The following is a 16,608-nucleotide window of genomic DNA, read 5'->3' on the forward strand; positions in this document are numbered from 1 at the left end:
TGTAGTCTGCTAAGCTCCTTTGTCCATGGGATTATCCCAGTTTAAGAATACTGAAGTGGGTTGCCTTAGGAAAATAGTTAACCTCTCTACCATCTCATAGGTCATTTTATTTACATCTGGAAAATTCCCTTTTCCACGGAACATGGAATAAACATGGGAGTAATACCAGATGGCAGAGGTCATGGAGTTCATCCTGGAATCCTGCCTACCATATCTTCTGATATGCCCATTCCACATATTCCTGGACTCTTCCCCTGCATTGGTCAGGAAGATTCATTGCTGTAACAAATAAACCTCAGAATCTTAGCTTGGCATGATACAGCTTTACTTCTTTCTCACATCAGAGTCCTTCTAGGTCAGCAGGGGCTGTGTTGTGCATTGTGATCTAGAAACAGATTCTTTCGGTCTAGCTGCTCTGCTATTCCTTAAGGTCCAGAGTTTTCCACTGGATCTTTTGTATTCTGCTAGCAGATGGGGGAAGAAAGCACATACATGAGATCTTGAGGGAATATATAGGCCAGGCCTGGAGGTGGCCTACATGATTCCACCCCCATCCCATTGGCCAGAACCAGTCACATGTTTGTCACTAACTGCAGGGATATCTATTTGGGAATGTGGTCTATGTGCCAAGAAGAAAAGGAAAACGGTTGATGAAGAACTAGTTGACTCTCTGCTTAACTCTTCAGGACCTAGCATCAATCTGAACTTGACAGAGGGCAAAAATTTACCTTTCTTTACCACAAATCCCACTTCTCCCCCTGCCTGCCCATCACAAAAAAAAAAAAAAAAAAAGTTGAAACTTTTTTTGAAATGTATCTTCTAATCCTGCCACAAAACAAACAGATGTCTTGATGCTGTTAAGCGTCATAAGCTGTTTGTAAATTTTGGAGACTAATCCCCTATTGGTCACATCATCTGCAAATGTTTTCTCCCAGTCTGTGGGTTGTCTTTTCATTTTGTTTATTGTTCTTTTGCTGTGCAAAAGCTTTTGAGTTTAAGTAGGTCCCATTGGTTTATTTTTGCTTTTGTATCCATTATTTTAGGAGATGAATAAAAAAAAGACGTTGCTGTGATTTATGTCAGAGACAAACAGCTTATGATGCTTAACAGCATCAAAATAAACAACCCACTCAAAAAATGGGCTGTGTTGTGTGCTTAGCCATTCATTCATGTCCAACTCTTTGTGACCCCTTGTACTGCAGCCCGCCAGGCTCCTCTGTACATAGGGATTCTCCAGGCAAGAATACTGGAGTGGGTTGCCATTCCCTTCTCCATGGATCTTCCCAATCCAGGGATCAAACTCAAGTCTCCCACATTGCAGGCGGATTCCTGACTGTCTGACCTACCAGGGAGAGCCCCAAAATGGGCAGAATGGGCACCTAAATGGACATTTCTCCCAAGAGGACCTACAGATGGCCAATAGGCACATGAAAAGATGTTCAAAATCACAGTTATTAGAGAAATGCAAATCAAAACTACGATGAGATGTCACCTCCCACCAGTCAGAATGACTATCATCAAAAAATCCATAAACAAATGCTGGAGAGGATGTCAAGAGAAGGGAACCCTCCTACACTGTTGGTGGGGGTGTAAATTGGTATAGCCACTGTGGAGAAGAGTATGGCAGTTACTTAAAAAAACCTAAAGTCAGAACTACCACATGACCTTGCAATCCCACTCCTGGGCATATATCTGGAGAAAAACATGATCTAAAAGGATCCATGCACCCCCGTGTTCACTGCAGCACAGCTTACAATAGCCAAGACATGGGAGCAACCTAAGTGTCCATTGACAGGAATGGGTAAAGACAATGTGCCACATATATACAGTGGAGTATTAGCCATTAAAGAAGAGTGAAATAAGGCCATTTGCAGCAGCATGGACAGACCTAGAGAGTGTCATACCGAGTGAAGTAAGTCAGACAGAGAAGGAGAAATATCACATGACATCCCTTATATGTGGACTCTAAGAAGAAATGATACAAACGAACTTACTTATAAACCAGAAAGAGACTCGCAGACTTAGAAAACGAACTCATGATTGCCGGAGGAAAGGGATAGTTAGGGATTTGGGGAAGGTCATGACCCCACTGCTATATTTAAAATGGATAACCAACAAGGACCTATTGTATAGCACATGGAACTCTGCTCAACGTTATGTGCCAGCCTGGATGGGAGGGGGTTTGGGGGGAAAATGGACACAGGTACATGTACGCCTGAGTCCCTTGGCTGCTCATCTGAAACTACCACAACATTGTTAATCAGCTGCACCCAAATACAAAATGAAAGCTTAAAGTTTGGAAAAAATAAATAGATTTCACTCAAAGAAAAATTCAAACAAATGCCAACTATCTTATTGATTAAATTCAAAAACTTGCGAGTATTTATGATACCTCATTATGAACTTGAATGCCAAATATAAAAGGTAAAAATCAGCTTTAAAAATCTACTGCTTAAGATAATAAGAAAGGAATATTATAAATGATATCTTCTCTTTAAAAAAACAATGAGAGTGCAAAGATATCTATCTTCTCATTCTGATACCATTTTTTTTTCAATAATTTTAGGTTCCAAGTAAACCTCTTTATCCAGCATTTAATATGTCAAAGCACAGAAACTTCATTCTCATCATAAGTAGAATTTTTGCAATTAACATGTAACACATCTGATTAGAGTGCTGAAAATTCAAAGGAGATGTGGCTTAGAAATGGAGGTGAGATGACAGGGACACACACACACACACACACACACACTTGTTTTATGTAGTTAAGCCTGATCCATCCCTTTTTCTACCATTAAAGAAGTTCCTCTTCACTTCCCAAAATGCCCTCTGAAGTCTTTCTTTTCAGAGACTGTCTGGTATGACTGAGTTTTGTTCTACGAGCTGCAAAACAACTTGTTATTTTTGGAGAGTTATAGTTCCTGTGCTGGATCAAGGAGAACATGCATTTCAACTGTGTGCAAGATCTAAGGGTAGTTTAAAAGTCTCAACTTGAGAAGGAAAATTATTCTGTCCTTCTCTGCTTTAAAGAGTGCTGAAGGGTAAAGTTTAAAAGATTCCAGAAGCCCTTAGAACACATGAAACTTGGGATATTCAAAATTTTAGATGTCTTGAAGTCTTTTGTATTTCAAATGATTAGTTGGGCTGCTATTTATGTAAACATCACTTTTCACATCAGTTTTTGTTCATTTACCACCTGCTCACTTGTCTTGTTAAATTTTACTATACAATGACTTAATGTAGAGATTTTTTACATGCATGTTTAATCAGTTCCAAAAGTCTTGTTTTTCAAATTAAACCCCATCCCCATGAACCAGCGTCTTTCAGGGTAGAAAATCAAAAAGACTGAGACCCACCTTCCAAGTCTCTTCAGTGGGATGAAAACATGAGATCAGAAATGTCAGGAGGAGCAAGCAAAATTCCACCATGAGAGCAAGCAGAGACTCGTGGGAAGAGTGGTGTTTTTTTTTTTTTTCCTTTTGGACTATTTAAAGGCTTCACCTTGGGGCTCCTCTGTAAGGCAAAAAAGTGGGAAAGGATGGATTAAGAATGTATGGCAAAAATGAGGCATCATTTCCTATCTGTGATAGATATATTTTCTTTGAATCAAAATAATTTTTGAATAACATGAAATATAGGCTCTGTGCTCCTTGAAATCAAATTTAGAGTAAAAATAGTAGAAGGAAGAAGAGACAGGAGAAAAACATGTCAAAGCAGACAGTCTGCCCATGCCTCGGGTTCTAGCCACCCTACAATCTCTTCTGCACCTCTGATCTTGAGTCAGTAATTTTGTTTTAGTTTTTGTTTGGTCATATCATACAGGATCTTAGTATGTAGCATCTCAGTTCCCTGACTAGGGATCAAACCCCTGTCAGTGGAAGTACAGAGTCTTAACCACTGGACCACCAGGGAAGTCCTCCAAATTGGTAATTTTGGAAGCCTGTTTAGAAATAAAACTCTCAAAGATGGTGTTTTCTCTGACTTATTCTTGCCATTATTTTCTATAATTCACTGTATAATGCTGTTCAGTCTTTATATCCAAACCTCCTAGCCTAAAAAATATAGAAGAATCAAGAAAATCAAAGCTTGAACAGAACATACACCCTTAACAGACATCTAAAAGATACAGTTGAGTCTCTAAAACACTGAATTTTAAGGAAGTAACAGACAGTGGCCCATATTTCACTAAGGATGACTCATACCAAACGTTTTTGGAATATGACCTGTTTATCATCTGCGCTGTTTCATTAAGCCTAGTTTTGTTTAGAAGTAGGTATCTTCTTGTATCACAGCCTACAGATTTATCTCTGTTAAATATGAAACACATGTCCTGAGCTGCCAAGCCAGCAAATTATTCTGCTCTCCTTTGACCATTCCTTTTCTGAATACAGATAACTCTACCAAAGACCAACAGCAGAAGACTGTAAGGTTAATAACCAGTTAAGTTTCCCTTATCATAGCTTAAGATGAAGAAGCCACAAATAAAATATATTCTTTCAGATGTTCAGGATGCAGTGCTTAAGATGCACTTTCATTAGGTTTAATGCATTTTTATAGGGTCATCAACCAAAATGATAAAAGGAAGAGACATTCTCATGCAGGTTAATATTATATAATAGCATTGGCTATTTGTATATGATGAAAAAAAAAGTTATTCTCCAGCTGTGTCATCTTATTGTACAGAAAAAGCATGCAGAGGGTAAGGTCTACCAAAGTTCAGGACTTCAAAGCCAGCTGACTGGCTGGGCTGTAAATTACCTCTTGACCTTTACATTACTAAATGGCTGTTCAGCGAGATTCTGTGCTCTGAATCCCAGGATGGTGCCCTGAAAGTTATGAACCCCAGGGTGCCATCAACTCTAAAGGATGCTGAGGAAGAAGCGTACTCTTAGGGACATTTGAAACTGAAAGAAAATTGCAGGCATGCACCACTCTTGAATCCGTGCCCCTTTCCACAGCAGGAAAACAGTTTGATGCCAGTTTTCTTTCTTTCTAACCAAACCTGCATTCCTTTCCTCCCCCTTTTTCTAGGTTTATTTCTCTTACTTTGCCTATGTGGCAAATATGATCTGATGGGTTTGGAATATCTGGGCCAGTCAGTCAATAGAGGAGATGATAGCAGAAGGTGACTGTTGGTTCATATTACTCTACTTTTCAACAAAGAACAAACGCGAATATAAATGACTTCAGGGATTTCCCCGGTGGTCCAGCGGTTAAGACTTCACCTTTCAAAGCAGGGAGTGTGGGTTCGACACTTGGTTGGGGAACTAAGGTCCTACATGTCTCGTGGTCAAAAAAACTGAAACATAAAACAGAAGCAATACTGTAACAAAATTCAATAGAAACTTTAAAAATGGCCTTAACAAAAAAATTTCTAAAAAGCACTATGAAAATTAAGAATGTTCTAAAATGCTGAGTCCACTCAAAATAATGATATAATCATAAAGGAAGCAAAAGAAGGTTTTTTCATTGCAGGGACAAGGCCATTTCATGGCCCCAGTGAAGCCACCCTAATGCTTTGAAATTATCAATAAACTTCCATGTGGTTCTACTTACAGTTTTGTTAACCACAAGGTGGAGAACCAAAATTATATGTTTGTATAAAGTGTTTAGCACTTAAATAAACTTCAAAAACCAATGGAAAAGTAGAAGTACGTCAAGGGTATATGCTTCCTTAAGCTACCATTTATCCACTTGAAGTTCTCTCTAACCTTAGGGTCCCCTAAACATAAACTTTACGTGCTTCCAACTCCAGTGAAGGGATCTCTGGAGCCAGGGTAGGAGAGGAGAATCCAGGGCCAGAGAGAAAGGGAAAGGAAAACACTCCAGGTTCTGAAATTGCCAGAAACCTGTGGGGATTCTGATATGTCTGCCCTGAATGCAACTTAAGAGACTAAGAAATATTCTTGTGGTAGACCACAAGCCAGTTCTGTCTCTGTGACTAAAACCTAAACCACAAAACCCCTTTTCAAGTTCACAGCAGGGTATACAGCTCCTCTCCAATAAAACCAGTCCATTCACTGACCTACTCAAGTCAGCCCTTTATCAGATGGAAACCCCAAAGCCTCAAGAAATAGAAACTTGATAGCTTGAGTTTTCAGCTTTTCTACCATTGGAGCCAGTGACAAGTAGACATAACTCAGTTCCACACACCTTAGAACAGGACAGCTCAAAGTGTGGTCTGTGGACTGGTACCAAGCTAAGCGCCGTTACCAGTCCATCATAAGTATAGGCCATAAGCATTTAGAGACTTTCATTACAACTTTGTAAAGTAATTTTATATTAATTTATTCTAATAATAAAAAACTGGGGCTTCTGTTTTATACATCTTTTATTTCATATTTTAAGTTTTGTTTTTGTGTTTTACAAAAGTATCAATAAATCATGGACTAAGAAGTTAAAAAGAAAATGTCACTTACCATTGTTAATTTGTGAAAGTGCTAGTCACTCAGCCATATCCAACTCTTTTTGACCCCGTGCACTACAGCCCACCAGGCTCCTCTGTCCGTGGCAAGAAGACTGGAGTGGGTAACCATTCCCTTCTCCAAAGGATCTTCCCAACCCAGGGACTGAACATGCATCTCCTGTGTCTCCTACATTACAGGCAGATTCTTTACCACCTGAGCCACCATTTGAGAAGTAACAATGGAGAAGGTCCAATTTTTCTCTTAGTCCTGAGGAATAGCTTTCAGTATGTCCAAGTTCACAGAGTACTGCACTTCTTGAAATTATTTTGTATACATCTATGGTTGGTGAAACCCCTGCTGGCTCAGATGGTAAAGCGTCTATCTACAATGCGGGAGACCTGGGTTCTATCCCTGGGTTGGGAAGATTCCCTGGAGAAGGAAATGGCAACCCACTCCAATACTCTTGCCTAGAAAATCCCATGGACATAGGAGCCTGGTAGGCTATAGTCCACAGGGTCAAAAAGAGTTGGAGGAGCCTGGCTCCTCTGTCCATGGGGTCGCAAAGAGTCAGACACGACTGAGTGACTTCACTATGGTTGGTGTTGGTGGATAGCCTATGACTTTGCTCCTTGAATTTGTCCAGGTCCTCTGAGAGGCAGACAACAAGCCAGGATCACAGATGAATAAGAGATACTAGGAGAATGCCAGTGAGAGGCAGTGGGAGGGGGAAGCTGGAGAAGGCTGGGAGAGCATCAGACTGCAATTCAGGGCTGACCCCTGTGAAGGAGAAAGGGAAGGAAGAAAAGAAGGGGGAAGAGGAAAGGGAGGCAGGAAGAAAAGTCTTTGCAGTGCATTTCTAAGAAAGTTCAGTAAAGCTAGTGTAGAGTCCTTTTGAGCCAAAATCACCTGTCCTAGAAGACTTTTATCTCCCTCAAATGGACCTGCCTTGGTATTTCAGTCACATTCAGCATTGGCTAGGAACAACCTTTGGAAACTGAGACCTAGGCACAAATATGACAGTGAATTCCAAGTAGAACACATGGAACAGCTGTTTAACAACATTCTCTGTAGCAGGAGACCTGAGGGGCACATTTTCATGGCCACAGCACTCTTCCTGATCCCACTAAGAGGAAGCAACTTCCTTTTCACCTACAGTTGAGGAACAGTTAAGTGGGCTTAATCCCCCTATTTTAAATCCCCCTATCCCCTGGTCACTTACTCTTCTGAATTCATCTAATTGGTGAGACCAAAGAAAGCCTAGACCTTTGCTGGGTTGTGTTACCCTATGAATGTGATCACAGCATTACAAAAGGAAAGGTAGTCATTTCTGGTTCTAAGAACAATTAGATTTTTGAGGAACAAGCCATATTGTCCTTTTGGCTAGCTAGATAAATGTTAGATAAGAAAATCCAACTGTCCCTTAGATTTAGAATGAGGAGTAACTTCATTCTACAGTTCAGCTTTTCCAGAAAACTCCTTACTTTGAGGGTTTTGAGGAAGTTGTCTACTCCGTAAATAAGTCTAATTCTAAGTTTTTAGTCTTTAATCATATTCTTGTCACTGTTTGTCATTTGAACAGGGCCCAGAAGGGAGTAACTAGTACCACCTAATCTCCAATGTATGGATGAATGTGAGCTGTCTTATCCAAAATATCTGCATTATCCTGAGTATAATGCATGAGCCCTACAATGCACTTATACAATCCTTAGCACTCAATATCTGTATTATAAGTGAACACCTGTTGGTCACAGCCCTTGTCATTGAAACAAAAGGATCAACCATTACTGCACAGAGAACTATGCTTTCAGTTGGAAACAGCTACTTATAATTAATGACAAACCTACACAGTGTATCAGAGAAGGCAATGGCACCCCACTCCAGTACTCTTGCCTGGAAAATCCCATGGATGGAGGAGCCTGGTAGGCTTCAGTCCATGGGGTCACTGAGTCGGACATGACTGAGAGACTTCACTTTCACTTTTCACTTCCATGCATTGGAGAAGGAAATGGCAACCCACTCCAGTGTTCTTGCCTGGAGAATCCCAGGGACGGGGGAGCCTGGTGGGCTGCCGTCTATGGGGTCACACAGAGTCGGACACGACTGACATGACAGCAGCAGTAGCAGACAGTGTATTAAAAAGCAGAGACATTACTTTGCCTACAAAGGTCCATATAGTCAAAACTATGCTTTTTCCAGTAGTTATGTATGGATATGGGAGTAGGACATTAAAAAAGGCTGAGTGTCAAAGAATTGATGCCTTCAAACTGTGGTGCTAGCGAAGACTCTTGAGAGTCCCTTGGACAGCAAGGAGATCAAATCAGTCAACCCTAAAGGAAATCAGCCCTGAATATTCATTGGAAGGACTGATGCTGAATCTGAAGCTCCAATACTTTGGGCACCCGATGCGAAGATCCAACTCATCAGAAAAGATCCTGATGCTGGGCATGATTGAAGGCAGAAGGAGAAGCGGATGGCAGAGGAAGAGATGGTTGGATGGCATCACTGACTCAATGGACATGAGTCTGAGCAATTTCCAGGAGATGGTGAAGGACAGGGAAGCCTGGTGTGCTGTATTCCATGGGGTCACAAAGAGTTAGACACGACTGAGTGACTGAACAACAACAAACTTATAATCAAACACCTCAAGACTTTTCAAAAAACATTAGAGATAACTTTGGCTTCTTAAAAAAACAAAGTGAACACACGGATAAGAATCTCTTCATTGAGGTCTCTTTATAAATGCAAGTCTCTAATTGACCACTCAACCTGGAAACAAAAAGAAAGTTTCACTGCTAAGAACGGTCATCTCCTTGTGGATACCAGGAACAACTCCATTAAGAATTTATGAAGAGAGTTCAATCTATGGGGACCTCAGGTGTTCCCATTTTAAGAAGACTCTCCAGAATAATACTGGTAAACTGGAGAGCTTTTACTTCAATAGACTACAGGAGAAGATGGCAGACAGAAACACAAATGGAAATTCAGGCATTGATTCACTGTGAAAAAACTCCATGGTTCTTGTTTTGTCTCTGGATTGTCTTCTTCTGATAGTTATTAAATAGCAAATCTGCTTGTGATATTAAAAATGTAATAAACATATTGAATCTCAGGAATATGAGCCTGGAACATATTTTTTTAAACAGTATAAGCATTGTGAATAGTGTACAAAAGTGTCAGACATAATCCAAACAGCATTTCCACCAACATAAAAGAGAATATCCAGGAAGCACTTTGAAAGGAGCTTTCAAAGTCATCTGAAATCAGACTTCTTTGAAGAAAATTATCCTGGAAAATGGAGTGTAGCCAAAGCTATTTTTCTGTTCTGCTTAGGGACGACGCAGTGTTTTTCAGAGGACAACTAGAATATTACTCAAATCAATGAAACATATATCATTGAAAAGTCTACATCTTTGTGTGGTTACAGGTCCAGCTGCATAAAAAGCAAAAATATGGTTTCTTTTCATCAGATATCCTACAGACAAAATGTTCCCATAAATTCTAATCAGTAAAGAGAATTATTTTAATGACCAGCAATTCACCCAAAAACCTATATTTTCTTGGGCTAATTAGGATAATTGCTTAGTAAATCATCAAGCCCCTAAAGAGATATTTTGTTTGCATAAATGAATTTCCATTCATACATGGAGGCCCATTAAATCCTATGACCTCGAATTAAAAGCAATGAAGACAAAGCCAACATGATACATTGGAGATTATAAAATATGACTTTCTCTGGGCCTTGACTCCTTCAATTAAAAGTGACTGCAAAGATTGCATCAGTACCCTACTCATGTGAGATGGTTCAGATCTCCTACAGCACTCTCCTCCCAAGATACACGGAAGAAATAATGAATCTGATTATCTTTTCAGGTTCCTATCATGCCACATATTTACACGGACTTATCTGGTCGAAGGAAAGCATGTGGTACATATCTTCACTCCAATACCTATGAGAAGTCCCTATATGCTAATACAATAAAGGAAACATTTAAAAAGCTTGACAATTGGTAATCTGAGAATAGTGCTCTGCATGGAATTCAAACTCATTATACATGAATTCATGTACAAGGCTCCTTTACGGGCTACCGTTTGCAGGCATGCCATGGTCTCGCATGCAACAAGGATTTAAATTTGAATCTTCAAATTCTGCCTATAAATAAATAGGAAAAGCTATATCTGGGCTGTTTCTATAAGTATCATTTTATCTTCCCAATTATATCATTCTCTTTTTATGTACTCCAAAGAAAGTTAAGGTTACATTCTTGTGTGATTTTCCAGCTAAAGTGGTTGTGATTACAGGCAGACAACTAATCTAATATGAGCTCTACACATGGGAGATTCCCACCTTCAGGCATTTGTCAATCCTCAAGCTACACAGGAAAATAGACTAAGAAGTTAAGCAAAAGTTATTTTAAAACAGAGCAGAAATCCTCAATAAAATTTTAGGAAATCAAATCCAACAGCAAGTAAAAAGAATAGGACACCACAGCCAAGTATGATTTTTTTCTAGTATGCAAGAGAAGTTTGATATTTAAAAATCAAGCACTATAATCAACCACATTAACAGGTCAAAGAATAAAAGCCATAATATCATATCAATTGGCTCAGGAAAAGCACATGACAAAATTAAAAATCCATTCATTATAAAAATGCCTAGTACACTATGAATAAAGGGAGACTTCCTTAATCTCATAAAGAGTATCTACCAAAAAACCTATAGCTAACATCATACATACATCAAAGGCTGAATACTCACCCTCTAAGACCACGAACAAGACAAGGTTGTATGCTTTCACCACTCTTATTCAACATACTGAGTTGGCCAAAATGTTTGTTTGGGTTTTTCCATAAGACGTTATGAATGAACTTTCTGGTCAATCCAAGATTACTGGAATTTTTAGTCACCTCAATAAGGCAAGAAAAAGAAAAAGCATACATACTGGAAAAATAAAAATGCAAGGGATTTCTGTGTGTTGACGTTATATTCTGCAACTTTACTATATTCATTGATTACCTCTAGTAATTTTCTGCTGGAGTCTTTAGGGTTTTCTATGAAGAGGATCCTCTCATCTGCAAACAGTGAGAGTTTTACTTCTTCTTTTCTAATTTGGATTCCTTTTATTTCTTTTTCTGCTCTGATTGCTGTGGCCAAAACTTCCAAAACTATATTGAATAGTAGTGGTGAGAGTGGGCACCCTTGTCTTGTTCCTGACTTTAGGAGAAATGCTTTCAATTTTTCACGATTGAGGATAATGTTTGCTGTGGGTTTGTCATATATAGCTTTTATTATGTTGAGGTATGTTCCTTCTATTCCTGCTTTCTGGAGAGTTTTTATCATAAATGGATGTTGAATTTTGTCAAAGGCTTTCTCTGCATCTATTGAGATAACCATATGGCTTTTATTTTTCAATTTGTTAATGTGGTGTATTACATTGATTAATTTGAAGATATTGAAAAATCCTTGCATCCCTGGGATAAAGCCCACTTGGTCATGGTGTATGATCTTTTTAATGTGTTGTTGGATTCTGATTGCTAGAATTTTGTTAAGGATTTTTGCATCTATGTTCATCAGTGATATTGGCCTGTAGTTTTCTTTTTTGTGGGATCTTTGTCAGGTTTTGGTATTAGGGTGATGGTGGCCTCATAGAATGAGTTTGGAAGTTTACATTCCTCTGCAATTCTCTGGAAGAGTTTGAGTAGGATAGGTGTTAGCTCTTCTCTAAATTTTTGGTAGAATTCAGCTGTGAAGCCGTCTGCTGTAGCTGCTACTGCTGCTGCTGCTAAGTCGCTTCAGTCGTGTCCAACTCTGTGCGACCCCACAGACGGCAGACCACCAGGCTCCCCCGTCCCTGGGATTCTCTAGGCAAGAACACTGGAGTAGGTTGCCATTTCCATCTGGACCTGGGCTTTTATTTGCTGGAAGATTTCTGATTACAGTTTCAATTTCCGTGCTTGTGATGGGTCTGTTAAGATTTTCTATTTCTTCCTGGTTCAGTTTTGGAAAGTTGTACTTTTCTAAGAATTTGTCCATTTCTTCCACGTTGTCCATTTTATTGGCATATAATTTCTGATAGTAGTCTCTTATGATCCTTTGTATTTCTGTGTTGTCTGTTGTGATCTCTCCATTTTCATTTCTAATTTTATTGATTTGATTTTTCTCCCTTTGTTTCTTGATGAGTCTGGCTAATGGTTTGTCAATTTTATTTATCCAGCTTTTGGCTTTGTTGATTTTGCTATGGTCTTGTTTCTTTTGCATTTATTTCTGCCCTAATCAGGCTGATTTACTATCTCTATTTGGAGAGGACACAATTGGTAACAGGATGCTCCTGATTCTGCTTCATCCTGAGAAACCCTTCTCTGTGATATGATAGCATCTAGAGTCTACTCATTTAAGCAAACACAATTTACCAATAACAGATAGTCCCTGGGGCAACTGTTTGCCTAAACACCTGCATAAACACAGGATATATACAGTCTCTGTAATTCTTGAGTTTTTTTAGTGCTTTCCTAACTTTAGGGAGTAGGATGCAGAATGGAATGCTTGGCTATTCCTATCTAGAGGACGGAAGGACGGTATTTCACAGGGCATATTTCTTCATAATTCTAGATCATTTGTTTATGAACTAAATATAAAATCTTCATGAAGAAAGCAAACTAAGAAACCAGAAGACAGTAAACTAACAGGAGACTATGAATAATTGAACAGCACATATCTCCATGGGGAAGGAGTAGAGTTGAGTTTGGGGGTGCTGGTTGGAGTGGAGCATCTCCCTGGCTAATAAGGTGGAGTTGTACAAGATGCAAAGGCCCCTCCTGCTTTCTGTGGGTTTTCTGCAGGAGTCATAGTCATGTGAAGTCTACTGAAAACATGATTCAGAAGCAAAAAAGAATGCCAGTTATCTATTGCCTGGATACTGGGTTAACCTTGAGAGAACTTTGGAAGGTGTTTTCAATAAATAAGAGCTTCAGCAGTGATAGATGAAGAGAAATTATGGCACCAAATTTTGACACTGAAAACTCTTCAGTTTATTGATGGCAACATTTCTAAAAGTTGCAATAACTATTTTTTATTGGGTGTTATCAGATAAAATATTTGGCTTTCCTTAGGAGCTAATCACACATTTACAAAATTTCATAATCTTTCAGCTACTATTGACCTATCAATCATAGAAGGCTTTGACATTTGAGCAAGCCAAGCAGAACTCACAATTCAGAGTTTCTGCTCCCAGGACTCTAACACTAGTGTGTTCTGAGGATTATACTATAATACCTTGTGTTTCTAAAGTACCTTTCTCCTGGGAATTTCATAGATAGAGACTTTTGCTCTGAGCCTTACAAACATTTCAATGAGATAAAGAAAGTGAAGGATAAGTCTTCCGAGGAAAAGTTTAGTCATCTCTATCTGACTCAACACTTTCCATTGAAGACAGCAGCTAGTCTAGTGGCAATAACCAGAGGCCCAGTCACGTCTCTGAGTTTGCACCTCTCTGTAACCAGAGATGAGTCTCCCCGTTGTCTCCATTTCTCCAGCTGTAGGGAAGGGTTAGCTATCAAATAGGGCAGACGTCCAACATTTACAGGGCCTGGAGCATAAGTCCAAATGGACCTCTCTCCAAATGTTCTGTTCTTCCCACTTCCCATGGTTCTACATATGGAGGTCTTCATTCGGATGCTATCCACCTCATCAGAACTGAATCAAATGTGTTCCTTTTTATGGCTGAGTAATATTCCATTGTGTATATGTATCACAACTTCTTTATCCATTCATCTGTCGATGGACATCTAGGTTGTTTTCATGTTCTAGCTATTGTAAATAGTGCTGCATGAACAATGGGATACATGTGTCTCTTTCAATTTTGGTTTCCTCAAGGTAGATGCCTAGGAGTGGGATTGCTGGGTCATATGGTGGTTTTATTCCTAGTTTTTAAAGGAATCTCCATACCATCTTCCATAGTGGCTGTATCAATTTACAGTCCCACCAACAGTGCAAGAGTGTTCCCTTTTCTCCACACCCTTTCCAGCGTTTATTGTTTGTAGACTTTTTGATGAGGGCCATTCTGACTGGTGTGAGGTGATATCTCATTGTAGTTTTGATGTCATTTCTCGAATAATGAGTGATGTTGAGCACCTTTTCATGTTTTTGTTAGTCATCTGTGTTTCTTCTTTGGAGAAATGTCTGTTTAAGTCTTTTTCCCACTTTTTGATTGGGTTGTTTGTTTTTCTGGCATTGAGATGTATGTGCTGCTTGTATATTTTGGAAATTAATCCTTTATTAGTTGTTTCATTTGCTATTATTTTCTCCCATTCTGAGGGTTGTCTTTTCAGCTTGCTTGTAGTTTCCTTTGCTGTGCAAAAGCTTGTAAGTTTAATCAGGTCCCACTTGTTTACTTTTGTTTTTATTTCTGTTACTCTGGGAGGTGGGTCATAGAGGATTTTGCTTTGATTTATGTTATTGAGTGTTCTGCCTATGTTTTCCTCTAAATTTTATAGTTTCTGGTCTTACATTTAGGTCTTTAATCCATTTTGAGTTTACCTTTGTGTATGGTGTTAGGAAGTGTTCTAATTTCATTCTTTTACATGTAGCTCTCCAGTTTTCCCGGCACCATTTATTGAAGAGGCTGTCTTTGTCCCATTGTATTTTCTTGCCTCCTTTGTCAAGAATAAGGTACACATTGTTTTTCTCTTTCTGACTTACTTCACTCTATGACAGACTCTAGGTCTATTCATATCTGCACAATGACCCAGTTTCATTTCTTTTTTATGGTTGAGTAATATTCCATTGTATATATGTGCCACATCTTCTTTATCCATTCAAAAAGACACATGTACCCCCGATGTTCATTGCAGCACTATTTCCAATAGCCAGAACACAGAAACAACTGAAGTGTCCATCTACAGATGAACGAAAGCAGGTATGTTTTGAGTTGTTAGAAAGGATGGCTGCTCAACTGTGACTTTAGGGGCAAAACTATTGTTTGTGATTGGAAACAAAGTATCTGTTGCTGGGCTGAAACACCTCCCTAGTACCTCAGTGAAGGTGAAGCACATTCTTTCTGGAAGCAGGTCTGCACAGGGGTAAGCCTGAGAGTGGAGGCCATGGCACACTGAACAGAACAAGGGGTAGACCTGAAGGAGACTTCAGAAGACAAGAAATGGGGTAATCTTTCTGTAAATTTTTCCTATATGCCAAGTATCTTTTAATGCCTCACATTTATTGGGGTAGGTAATCCTTGTTCGAACAAAGCCGACACAAACATGTATAGACACAGAGATTCCAATGTTCTAATAATCCAATGACAACAATAATCTTTAATAAACCTAAATGATTGCTTAATTTTGAATCATAGACCCACTTTTGCCCCTAACTAGTTATGACCAACCTCGATAGCATATTAAAAAGCAGAGACATTACTTTGCCAACAAAGGTCTGTCTAGTCAAGGCTATGGTTTTTCCTGTGGTCATGTATGGATGTGAGAGTTGGACTGTGAAGAAAGCTGAGCACCAAAGAATTGATGCTTTTGAACTGTGGTGTTGGAGAAGACTCTTGAGAGTCCCTTGGACTGCAAGGAGATCCAACCAGTCCATTCTGAAGGAGATCAGCCCTGGGATTTCTTTGGAAGGAATGATGCTAAAGCTGAAACTCCAGTACTTTGGCCACCTCATGTGAAGAGTTGACTCATTGGAAAAGACTCTGATGCTGGGAGGGATTGGGGGCAGGAGGAGAAGGGGACGACACAGAATGAGATGGCTGGATGGCATCACCGACTCAATGGACGTGAGTTTGAGTGAACTCCGGGAGTTGGTGTTGGACAGGGAGGCCTGGTGTGCTGTGATTCATGGGGTTGCAAAGAGTCGGACACGACTGAGCAACTGAACTGAACTGAGTGTGTGGCCTTGGCTCAGTCACCCACCCCTTTGAATGTCATTTCTTGAATGTGCAAAACTAGAGACTGAAGGAATGCTGAAGTGACTTCTTGTATAATATACTATGAGTTTGTGAACCCAAAATCTCATGGAAAATGCTCTGCATTTTACCTGTTCCCCCTAAATTGAGTCAGTTATCCTCAGTGAGAGATATGACATTTAAAGTTCAGTTTGCTAAATAATCTAAGAATCAAATACAGCAGTAATGCAAGCTTGGTTTTTCCTTTATCTGGACCATCTCTAGTAAAGACAGAGCCAGTGATGCGGCCTCAATGT

The 16,608-nt window shown here is 39.4% G+C and overlaps 1 long non-coding RNA gene across 1 annotated transcript in view; it reads right to left on the reverse strand.

The window, feature by feature from the left end:
• Positions 1–16,608, reverse strand: part of LOC129633309 (uncharacterized) — a 181,049-nt gene that overhangs the window by 81,436 nt on the left and 83,005 nt on the right. The window contains exon 3 of the long non-coding RNA XR_008705014.1: positions 3,357–3,513. This is a non-coding gene — a long non-coding RNA (uncharacterized LOC129633309). The remainder of the gene's footprint in view (positions 1–3,356; positions 3,514–16,608) is intronic.

Source organism: Bubalus kerabau, chromosome 18 (assembly GCF_029407905.1).
Source record: "Bubalus kerabau isolate K-KA32 ecotype Philippines breed swamp buffalo chromosome 18, PCC_UOA_SB_1v2, whole genome shotgun sequence".
Classification (NCBI taxonomy): Eukaryota; Metazoa; Chordata; class Mammalia; order Artiodactyla; family Bovidae; genus Bubalus; species Bubalus kerabau.